This window comes from Crocodylus siamensis, chromosome 2 (genome assembly GCF_052110815.1).
Source record: "Crocodylus siamensis isolate JL-2025a chromosome 2, ASM5211081v1, whole genome shotgun sequence".
In the NCBI taxonomy this organism is placed as follows: Eukaryota; Metazoa; Chordata; order Crocodylia; family Crocodylidae; genus Crocodylus; species Crocodylus siamensis.
Window position 1 is genome coordinate 194,730,908 of NC_143396.1, and position 12,430 is coordinate 194,743,337.

Below are 12,430 nucleotides of genomic sequence, written 5' to 3' on the forward strand. Positions count from 1 at the left end.
GGCTAGAACCTGCCACCTCACGTCAGAGGCGGCGGGGGCGGGGGCGCGCGCGTGGACCTGCCGCGGGTGGGGGCGGGGCTGGCCCTGCCGCGCCGGAGATGGCAGCGGCCGTTCTCTCGCCCCTATTGGCCAGTTCGCGCCGGACTCGGGCGCGGTGACCCTCCAGGAGAGGCAGGGAAGACTCCCCAAATTGGCCAATCAGAAGTGGCCTTGGGCTGGAGAGTGACGTGGCCGCAACCCAATCGGGGCACGGCTGCCACGCCGGGGGCTGCCAATAATAGCGGCTCGCTCCAAGCCAGCTGCTGAAGGCAGCAGCAGTGACCGCAGTGCGAGGAGCGTTCTGCTTAGCTCAGCGGAGGTGGCATCACGGTAGGGGTGGCGTCGCGTGCGGCCCGCTCCCCCCCCCCTCCCCCGCAGTGGTCTGACCCGGCCCGCCCCACCCCGAGCCTGTCACCCAGCGGGCTTGGAGCAGCCGATTCTGGAGGTGGGGGGAGTGTTCTGGGCGCGGGGTTGATGGGCGGCTGGGGGAGCCCGGGTCGTACGTCTCTCCCCCACTCCACGGGCTGCCTGGCAACCGCGTCCCCCCCCTCCATCGCCGCTGTGGCAGCATGGGGGCGGCGAGCTGGGTGCGGGGTGGCCGGGCCCAATGGAGGAAGGGGCTGGGCTGGGCTAGGCCCGGCTCGTGCCGCGGGGGAGCTGCGGCCTCCCTCTGTGCTGTCCTTCCCCCTGGGGGGGGACTTGGCAGTCTGGATGGCTCCTCTCCCGATGAGAGGACTGTAGCGCTGTGCGAGGCATCTCGCTGGGCTTCTCCAAGGACTCTCCTTGCATTTACGCTTTGAAGTGCAAGGGCATTTCTGCCACCACATCCCAAAATACTGGGGAAACCATCTTACAGAGCGCTGCTTGAAGTGACGTGTTCCTGTACCACACAGCTCTGGTTGTCTCCATCGCCAAGTACAAGTTGCTTATTTAATAAGTGAAGGGGTTGCTTGGTTTGGAAGCCTGCCGGGGTGTGTGGCCCCAGGGGCTGCGTGAGGCATGCGAGGGATCTGGCCTGTGACTGGCCTGTGACGGCTGCCTTTGTGAGGTGCTGGTCTTCCCTGCCTTGGCTTGATGTGACCCTGTGCTGTGGCTTTGCCTGGCTTGAAAGAAAGGCAGGCTGGGCGGTGCTGCTGCCAGCCCCAGGACCTGCAGCCTTGAACGTAAAGGGCTATCATTGTAGTGATGCCCAGCCTCTCTTTTGTGTTGCTGCTGGCTTGGGTTTCCTTATGTGCTAGAAATGGTCAGGCATATAGGGCCCCATCAGGTCCAACCCTGTAAGGTGGAAAGGTTGAGCACCATTGTCTTAGGCTGTTGGGTGCAAATCTACTCTGCCATAGCATAGCCCTGTCCTGTGGCCTTGCCCTGCTTGAACCTTGAAGGAAAGGCAGGCTGGCATGTGCTGTTGCCAGCCCCAGGACCTGCAGCCCCGAGTCTGAAGGCCACTCATTTTTGTGTGAGAGTTGTCCATCCGTTTTGTTTTGCTGTTGGCTCGGATCCTGTGATTATGCCATAAAGGAACCGCACGCTTGCTGCCTTGAGTTTGCTGGGAGGTGCAAACCATTTTGTTGGTACTTGAGACGCATCTTGGATTTTCTTAATTTTTTTTTTTTAATGTCTCCATCTTTAATGTGAGCTCTCTTGTATGAGCCTCCCATCCATTCCCACTCTCCATGTTACTGTTGATTTACAGCAGGTTAATCCACAAGCTCCTGCTGATAATGTAAACACTGTTATCTTTCTTATATGCTCAGTCTAGTCAAGAAGTTGGAGGCTAAATCACTTAAGCTATTACAATCTGATACAAAGATGTTTGAGAGCTTTTAGTATGTTAAATTTTGAATTTCTGTTTTTTTCCCTAGGAAAAAAATCTACTGTTTTTAGTAGTAGCAAGGGTGAAATCCAGAAGACTCTGACTTGCTCTTTCTAGTTTTGTTTCTTGATATTAGTAATAGTGGTATCGACACATGGCGGAAATTTTTCCCTTTACCCAAAAGATCAACTTGTGCGTTTGTTCTAAACCGTTGCACATGTTTGAGGCAATATGCAACCTTCAGCTTTGTCTTGTAATACCTGGGCAGTAGGCTGTTAATTTTAAGAGTGAAAGCGTTCTAATATCTTGTGTAAAGGTGGTTAATGGGATATAATCTGGTTTGATTTATTATGCCTTTTAACAAAAATGATACATAGATGAAACTATGCATCAGTTTCATTGGAAGACAACTTAAGATGAGTTTCCTTGAAGAGACTCTATATGTAATAGTAATAATACACTTTCAAAAGGTACCAGTCTGCTCAGCTCCCTCCCACTTATTAACTAGTGACTTATACTGCAAGATGGATGCAAGCATAACTGTGTGGTATTGGAACATGCTGTAGCTGTAACTTAAAATAGCTTTCTGTAAGATGGCAGTATTTTTGGGATGGGGGTAGGGGGTGTCCTTGCGCATGAAAATGTACCTGATGCTTGTTAGATATGAGTAGGGAAGAGCCTTGAATTCAGGGATGATCTTCTGAGAAGCTTGGTGATTTAGTGAGATTCCTAGCATATTGCTGCAATCTGCTTATAAGGAGCATCAGCCTCTTACTAGTACCCTGACTATTACAAGAGTTTAAATAGAGGTCTCTGTAGACTGACTGAGGTGGTCTCTCACTAGCCAGAAATGTTTCTCTCCAGTCTTTTGGGTGCTATAAGACAATGGGGTTCTCTTACATGCCAGCCCTTCCTGGAATTTTCCACTCTGGATAATTCCAGTTCTTGCTCTTGCTTGACATTTTTCCAAACACTAGAGAGTGTGAAATACACATTTAGATGCACCTGCTACTTGCTCCCTCCTCCACAGCCTTCTGAACAACACCTTTGAAACTCTTACTAGCATCATGATGCGAGTCTCAGCAGACCTTCTGAAAAATGACATTAGTTGCAGCAGGTGAGCTAGGGAAAAACTACATTCTTACTATGCTATGACTGATAAGACAGCCTTTCAGATACTGAAGAGCTAGAAATCTGACTTTCAACAACAAGCTTCTATAGAGAAACATATACTGGGGTATGTTGTAGGGGTCCCTGTTGTATTCACCAGTGAAGCTCTTCCTTTTGAGACCACTTCCTCTTCCTATAGTCCTTTTAATAATAACCATCTCCCTTTTCTCAGTCCTGTGTAAGAGTTAGTTGTCCTCTGAACTGAATTGCTTCCTAGTTCAGGCCTTCCTCTTAAACTCGGTTTTTGCCTCTCTTCTGCTTCCTCTCTTTCCCCCCCACCCCCAGTGTGTCAACAGGTCTAACATGTACTGTAATTAAATTTGCCACTTACTGTTGGCACCTTCTGTACCAGTCTATGGTCAGGGTGACTTTTTTTACTTGTTAATGAATCTTAACTGTTGAGCTAGGGGCAAACATTGCACACAAACTGGTTTAAGTGATCAGAAATTGGCTTAAACCTGTAACAGAACATAAGTTCAGTGCACGTAAACCAGTTTCAGCCATTTTTTAAACTGGTTTAAGATGATAAACCTGATTGAATGTAGTATCAGACTTAACTGATTTGAGTGAAACCTGTTAATGCAATGTCTGTCCCAGACCCTTTCCTGGCTTAAGTTTAAATCACAATCCCCCAGCATCCTAGATGCTAGGCTGTGCGCTTTGCTCCAGAGAACAGGCCCTGTCTCTCTTTTCCCTAGCCAGAGATCCAGGGGAGACAGCAGTGAGGGAAGCCAGGCAGACCCCGCTGTGCCTGTAAGGGAGGGGGGAGTCACTACATCTCCCACAGGACAGATCCCAGCTCCACAGGCCCCAGACATGTGGTATGCTAGCTAATGCAGAACAGAAGAGATGTCTGTGTGCATCTCCAATTTCACTGGGACAGGCAGACGGAACATTGTCCACTTAGGGCTCTTTGGAGCTAATCAACAGGTTAGCTGGTAATGTCTCTCAACAACTTTTTCCAAGGATGGAATGAAGAGCTCGAACTAATGAGAGAAGCTTTTGTTTTTCTGATGGGCTGATAAACACTGTGGGTCTTGCCAGCCCCCATCCCCATGCTGCTTTGCAGCCCTGTCAAGAGAGGGAGATTGAAAAAGCTCAGTATCATCAATAGCACTGTACTCCCCCACCACCCCCTTTTTTTACTCTAGCACAATACTGAGTGCTAGCCCAGGGCTGGGGTCTGGCAACACTCCTGTCCCTTGAGCAGGAAAAAGCCTGAGAGAGTGCAGGCCAGGATGCTCCCTAATCAAAGCCTCCTGTCTAGCCACATACCTCCTCAGCTCAGTGCTATGGAAGGAAAGGGAGGGCTACTCAAGTGCCCCACCCCCAACTTCTAGCCTGAGCTACTGCAGGCATGTGCCTGCATTTCTGGAATGAAGACTAACCTGCAAAGACTAAATCAATTCAGACTCAGGCTTCTTGAATGTCTGTTCCTAGCTTTGGAGAAAATAACTTTTTGGAGCTTCTGGCAGTACCAAACTAATTCATTTAACATCTTAAATGAAAAAGATTTATGAAATCTTTATTTATGAAAGAAATAATTTGTGAAAAATGAATGCCAAATTCTTGATGGGCAATTGGTTAGTGTCACTATAAAAGTAAGTATAGGTTTAAAGTAACAGCTATACTACTTTTTTTTTTTTTCTTTTCTGGAAGTAGAAAACAGTTTCAGACTTACAATTTAAATGGCTTCCCTATTTATAGGGAAGTTGGGGTGAATTTGAGAAAATGAAGATCCTGGGGTTTTTTGTATTTTGAAATTTTTAATCATTCAATATATTTTTTTTTTTTTAAATGACTATTGCTTTCCTCCCCTCTTCCTCCCAAACTCTCCAACAACCTAACCTAACCCAACCCAAACACCCCTTAATTAGATCCTGCCAAAATGCCTTGCTATCTAATTGAGGTGATTACATGGTGGGCACTCATTTTGTTGACTCTTTGTAAGTGGGCACTGAATTTGGTGCTAGCTGGATGTTGTGGAAGGGGCTTCTGAATTCTTAAGTTGTTTTCCATGTCTGCTTTATGTCTTGGTACTTCATTGCTTTCCCACTGTTTCCTTTTAGTGTATGATGAGGGATTGAGTTTCTGGCAGTAAACTCTGCTCTGCTATAGCAACAGTTGCTCAGAGGTTACCTTTCCCTCCTGAGATTACTGTGCTTCTCTGACCACAATAGCACTAGGAAGGGTTGGAGCTACTGAGGCAGCAGCAGCTGCTTAGCTGAGGGTGGGGAATTGTCTGTATAAGAATATGTATTTGTGAGGGAATACTATCCAAGCAGTAATCTGGGGAGAGACTTCTTGTTTATCCATTCCCTAACCATCATTGGGTGGTGGTGGTAGTGAGGGGAAATCATCTTAGAAAGAAGCAATAACTGATTTGGGACAGACTTCTTGGCTCTTAAGGGACTTGGTCCTACATGTTCTTGGTCATGCTCTCTTCAAGCACAAGAAATCTGACTGGCAATCTTGGGAATCTCACACAGAATTCATGTGTAGTTCTGCTCTGAATACTAGCAAGTGATTCTTTATCTTGGCTGTCTAATATACTCAGTTCAGCAAAAGACTGTGAAAATTCCCAACTGGCCTTTCCTGTGGAAACCACTTTGTATTATAAGATGTTAAGAAAATATTTATCGCAATGGCTTCTTGGATCCTAAGTGGAATTTTTGCTCAAAATGAGAATTGTCACTCCGCAATAAGAGTGGCTAGGATGTAGGAAATTCATGTTCTGCCCTTCTTGGTATTGAGACCAGAAACCTGAGGCTTTGTCCCAGGCAAGTCCTATCGGCCTCCCCCCACCCAACATGATTTAGGCAGTTTTTGTCTTTGGGAGTGTATAAAATAATTTAACAAACTTTAAAAAGGTTTAATTTTATTTCAAAGCAAGAAAAGGAGAGGAAAATTTTTAAATCTAATGCAACAAATGTTAACATACAGAACATCATTAGTAATTTCCTTAATAGTTTCACCCTGCTGTACTGAAATGTCTTGAAACAGAAACAGTTTGGTTGATTCTGTTGAAGGAAAAGCAATACAAAATACTCTATTCTAAGTACATAGCTTGTGGATTGAAGAAAGGTAGATTTGCAAAGTACCAGTACCCAAATAACAGACCCAAAATAGTAAGCATGCTGCTTTTAGCTTGAAGGTGGGAAGTGGAAGCTATTTTGTTTTTCTTTTTTTTTTTTAAATATACAACTTTGGTATTTAGCCAATTGAAGTACCATATTCCCATAATGCAACTACATTTATCTTTGGCTTATTAACTCCTTGTGGCAGCAAACAAGGATTTAGTGAGTGTACTGATACTTAAAATATCTTCCAGTGATATTGTTAGATATGATTCGGGTGGAAAAGGTTGCATATATTGGTTTGGCTGATTCTGTTAAAGGAAAGAGCAATACAGAGTTCTCTGTTCTAAGTACCTGGTTTCTGGACTGAAGACAAAGCTATGTTCTTACTGCATTTCCATGTAAGCAATAGCTTATGCCAGGAGTTGGCAGCATTTTGTGGGCCCAGCCAGAATTGAAGGTAGATTGCCTGTCTGCTTGGCTGTGGTGCATTACAGTGCAGTGTGGGTGAAGGGTCCGCCCCCCTTCCTGTTCAGTGGGCTGGATCTAATGGCTTCATGGGCTGTATCCTGCCTGTGGGCCATAAATTGCCCACCCCTGTTTAGGCATATCCTGAACTAAGCTTTTTGTGCTTCTCCTGAGGTCTGTACCTTGTTTTTGAAAGCACTATTCATCAAAACTGATGGAACCTAATTGGAACAGGGCTGCTTTAATAGCTGGTTCCAAGGTTCCAGTCAGCTTTGCTAATTATGCTGCTAAATGGAATACTTTGGTTATAAAGGTTGTTCTTATGTATTTAAACAACTTGTACACTACAACAAATAATTGATGTTCTGTTGCAGCATAAAATATGGGTAACACATTTCAGTTCTACGTAGAACAGACAGTTATTTTAATTACCAGTTGCTCTTTCTTCTTACGGTTCTCTTGGATGAAATCTTTAAGTGTGAGATTGGGGAAGAGTGAACTATGTTTGGCTTATGTTTTACAATTGATACGATGCTCATAACTACACTTCATCCTCAAGAACTAGGCATAGCCTGGCTGAGAGCTGAGTTTGGGCAACATGGAGACGCTGTTGAATTGAGTAGAGCGAAGGACAGTAGCATGGGACTTTCTGACAAGTTGTACCTGTTCTTTTTGTTGGGTGAATACTCGGCTGTGATTTTTTTTGAACAGTTTATAATCAAGGAATGCTCCACAATGTACTGTAATTGTGTTCCAGTTTAACTACTAAACTTAAAGGTTGATCCAATATCAGTTGATGTAAGGATGCAGGCGGGACTTGTTTAATGCCTTATTGGACCAACTGTATATTTAGAGATATTGAAAAGACAAGCTTTTGGGCATAAAATGTCTTTGCACATCTGGGAAAAAAGCAAATACATCAAGCTAAATATTGAGTAGAAGGAATCTTTTTACAATCATTTTGTGTTGATCTAGCTATAAGCTGATCTAAAGAGTTTGTCTATAAACTAGGAACAGCTCTTTTTGGGGGTTGGGATGGTATGGGTTAACCACTTACTTTAAAGAAAAAACAAAGGTGGGTTGTGTGTACCCTAACAGCTCTTATAGTCTCTCTCTCTCTCCCCCCCTTCCCACATACTCAAATGATCAGGAACCTGCTTTACTTCTGAGGAATATTTTGTTGTAAGCACTCATTCTTAAAGGTGTGAAAAGGTCATCAAACTTTTGTTCTTGATGGTGTTTCTTTAGTATGCCTCTAGGAACCTCAGCTGGTACAAAATGAGTCTGAAGTGTGTATAGCTCAATGAGCACAAGGTTTGCTTGTGGTAGGGAGCTCTTGCATATACCAGAAATACAAGCTGTCCTGTATTTCCGCATAGCTGCAGTGTCATGTACACTAGCTCAACAGTGGTCCAAACTTAAGTTCTGTCCTAGCTTAAAAAACATAAAACAAAGAAAAAACCTTATTCAAGTGTAGTTGGAATACAGACAAGGAAGCTTTATAGAATACGGAAGATAATATGACCTTGATAGGACAGCCACAATGTCTTAAAGGTAACTTTGTTTGCACAAGGCCACTTCAGTTTTTATGTGAAAGTTAATGTCATCTATAGAATGCTGGCAAGGAGTTGGGAACTTTGGATTTGGTTCTCTAGCTCTGTTAATGAATTCAAGTTATCTTCCATTTGTCAGTCTGTATTAATTGCTTCTGAAATCAGTAGCTCTACAGCATTATGGTACCAAATGGTAGCAAGAAATGAGTGGTAAGAAGTCTTAGCCAGACTGCCTCAAAAGGGCAAAACTAATGCAAATCTTCACTCCCATTTAATACAATTTACATTCAAACTAGCTTTGAAAAGTAACTTCCAAACTACAAAGTATACTGCTATTAAATACCCCATCCTCCTCCCCACATGATCTACGTTTTGTGTATGTAGGTGGCAAGAATTAGTATTTCCTATAGTCTTGAAAGTGGATCAGAAAGTAGGAAATGTGGAGGACCTGGGGGATGGGTGGAGATGAGGAAGTAAGTTCTGCATATTGCCTGATTGGTCAAGTTCCAGGACCATATTGTGCTTATGTTCATTTGACATAGTCCAGACATGTGAATCTTCTTGCTGTAACCACCTCATCATGGTGACCATTGTTTCCTGAAGAGCTCTTCCTCACAGGGATCCTGGTTGTCTCTGATTAAGAAATTGCAAAATATCTGATTTTAAAACCCCCAAACTCTGTGGTGTTTTTTGTTTTTGTTTTTTTTTTAAAATTGTAAATATACCAATAAAATGTTATGTTCAGTTGATACCTATATATATTTCCAGTAAGTCAAGGGAAGTGATTATTTCCCCTCTATTCAGTACTGGTGAGGCAACATCTGGAGTACTGTGTTCAATTTTGGGCCTTCCACTACAACAAAGATGTGGAGAAATTGGAGAGAGTCCAGTGGAGGCTAAGTGGTTAGGGGGCTGGGGGACATAACGTATGAGGAAAGCCTAGGGGAATTGGGTTTATGTAGTCTAGAGCAGAAGAGACTGAGAAGGGACTTAATAGCAGTCTTCAACTACCAGAAGGTTTGAAAGAGGATGGAGATGACGGAACAAGGAGCAATGGTCTCAAGTTGCAGCAAGGGAAGTTTAGGTTAGCTATTGGGAAGAATTTTCTCACTAAGAGGATAATAAAATACTGGAACAGGTTACCTAGCGAGGTGGTAGAAGCTCCATCCTTGGGGACTTTCAAAACTTGGCTAGACAAAACTTGGCTGGGGTGGCCCTGCTCTAAGCAGGGGGTTGGACTAGATGACCTGAGGTCCCTTCCAACCCTAATTTTCTATGGTTCTGTTATTTCATTTTAAAGCAATTTGGAAGCCTACCAGTGTCTCTATCATTATACTGTAATAAAATAAATTCTAAATACCAATACATTGTGGTATTTGATTTTTTTTTTTTTGGGGGGGGGGATGGTTATCATGAAAAATCAGAGCTCCCCCTGTGCCCTTAGCTCATAGAATGCAGGTCCAGACCCTCCTCACTTCTCACAGTCCCCTGCCAAAGTGGGCCCACAGCTGCTAGGGCTATGGGGCCAGGGACCCAGGTCCCCCCTGCTCCCCCCCCCCCAGGAGTGCATGCAGCCTTGGGGAGCCAGCCAGCCTCCCCTCATTCCCTGGATGAGCCACGTGCACCCCCATCCTGCTCCTTGCTGGGACCCTGCAGTTGTACATTCTGGCCCCACGCACTGCCTGGTTGGGCAGCAGCCTCAGCCCCAACCCTGTCCAACTCACTCCCTTCCTATTGGGGCCTCATTCCCACCCCCTCTCCCCCAATCGGGCTTACCTGCAGGAGCTGCTCTCCAGGCTGCTTGGTGGCCATGTGCATATACTTCCACGTGGCACCCCCTGCCTGACCACACTCTTTCTGCTCCTCCCCAGCCCTTTGTAGGCTGGAACTTTGCAAAACTGCAAAATCCGCAGGTTTGTCCATTTTTAAAAATAAGAAATCTGCAGCATTTTTTTTTTTTCTATGGGAAGTGGAAAACCCAGATCTCTGCTGGTTTTTATTTTTATTTTTTTTTTTGGGTTGCTCAGTTAATTTCTCTTTTTGGACCAGAGACGCACATGCTGTACTTGGTTCATGTATTACTCGTTTCATATTAGGATTCTACATCCAGGTGGCCAGTTAGGGCTCTTTGAATAATGTATTCACAAAATTTGCTTGCTTGGTCAAACCATACAGTGAGTTCTCCCACTGGTACAATTAAATAAGCTTGGTTAAATGTACCAAACTTGAGTTTTGTGTATGGTAAGATCCTGTATTTAGTACTCATTGTGGTACAGAGATTTCACATGATTTTTAATATGTACATGTTTCCTCCTTCCCCATCACTCTGATAACCTATGCTTGACTTCTTCTTTTTTTTTTTCTTTTTGAAATGTATTTGCTTGCGCACACTTCTTTCATATAGCACTCCCTATCCTTCCCTCCTCCCCCGCATTTTTTTTTTTTTTTTTTTTTGGTCCTCCTTTAAGAGATCTTAGCACTGAAACTTCTGTTAGAATTGCAGGATGAAAATCACTTTGGAGATTTATCTTCTGCCTGCCCTAACTGATTTGGGGAAATAGGAGCTTTCATAGGCGATGGTCTGCTTTTGTCAGATGCTCAGAATACATCTGACAAGGTAGACTCAGCTCTCATAGACAGCATCTCTCTATGAACCTAGTTAGGGCAAGGTGACACTTTACAGACAACCTTCTGCCTGACTCCAGACTAGTGTGACTGATGGCCTTGAATAAAAACTCATTACAGCAACTGCAGCTCATAATGATATCAAGAAAACCTCTGACTCACAAGAAGGCTGGCTCTGGAAAATCTAGCCTGTCTTCTATTTGACTTCAGACTAACACTAACTCTTTGGAAAACTATCACCAAGGTGGAGTCCAAGCTGTTTTTAAACACATTTGGAAAGCCAGTCCTGTGATTTGAGAAGACTTCTACATTCTGTTCTTACAGCAGATTTTTAAAGTTTTGTTACCTAGACATTCATAGAGATCTTTGTTTTGAAGCAGTGAGTTAAATATTTCTGCAATGTCTGTGAAGGCGAACAGAGTGCTATTGTATGCTTCATAATAGCACTTGCTTGGCCTCGGACACTAGAACCTCTTATTGAGAGAAGAAATGTTGGCTAAGATATTGGAGCTTTTTGTCTGGGTTTTCTTTAACTGCCTGTAGAGCTGTAACTCTGTCTTGGGTTCAAAGAACCTGATTGAACAACTTCATGCTGAACAGAAGTTTTTTGACTTTCTGAATTTATTAGCATTGGTTAAACCTGTTGCTTATGAATACAGGAACTGCATTTAAGTTTTACCAACATGTGTTTTTTCTGTGGCCACTTTCTGAGAAACTTTTTACAGAGAATAAGGAACAACATGGCTAAGAAAATAATTACTTTACTCCTTTCTGTGTTAACAAAGTCTTTAAATCCTGTGCTTTCAGTGTGAGTAAACCAGGTAGCCAGACAGTCCAGATCATTCTCGCTTCAGGGCAAGAACTCTTAAGGAAATGCTTATGAATCCCTTGCACCTGTGAATCTTTCTCTTCTTCTTTCATGCATTTCCGCCCACCTCTTTCTGATGTGGTAAGTGCTAATGTAGAGGGAATTTTAGTGCTGCCAGGTCTTAATTTGACCCTAGCAATAAAAGACTGGCACAAGGTACTGGGCAATTCACAGAACATATATTACAAACTTAATATGCCTTTGTTTTATGAGGTTTCTATTTTGCCTCCAAAATAAACTTTAATTGGGCATGGCTAGCCTGTGGCATAGGTGCCACAAGTGGCTTGGGCAGCCTCTATATATAGCATGTGGCAGACTTGGAGGGGCAGGCAGCATAGTGGCTGGTAAGGCAGGGAGCAGAAATCAAAGTACTATCTAGGTGAGTACAGGGAGCAGAAAGCTGACCAGCAGTCAAATAAAGGAAAGGGCATTTGAGGAGAAAGAGTTAATTTCAAGAAGATTTCCTGTTCCCTTCCCACCTGGTTTTAAATAATATTAGTGAAAAGATGAATGCCAACCTTAATTCTGCCTCTTTGGGGTACTTGGCCAGGCTGGCTTGGTGTGTGTGTTTGTTTATTTTTTCTTCCCCCCCCCTTTTTTTTTTTTACAAACAAGTTGAATCGCATTCTATCAAGTGTACTATATGCACAAGCTGGTTTAGATGAGGGTCTGTAAGCAGCAAGATACTACTTGCTCACTGCAGACTTGGCTTGATACCTAAACTGTTTTCTGTATTTGAATATCAGAAGGGAGCTTGGCCTCAGTTTCACAGACCAATTCCAGACTTTTAACATCAGCAGGTTGGAATCTTTTAGAA

General features: G+C 43.7%; 1 protein-coding gene across 5 annotated transcripts in view; it reads left to right on the forward strand.

The window, feature by feature from the left end:
- Positions 1-212: 212 nt before the first annotated feature.
- The window catches only part of FAR1 (fatty acyl-CoA reductase 1), a 52,912-nt gene continuing 40,694 nt past the window's right edge, over positions 213-12,430 (forward strand). For 2 of the 5 annotated variants that reach the window (XM_090032742.1, XM_090032744.1), the window contains exon 1: positions 213-369. The gene's annotated coding sequence lies outside the window, so the exon portion shown is untranslated. The other 3 variants (XM_090032740.1, XM_090032743.1, XM_090032741.1) reach the window with 2 other exon arrangements.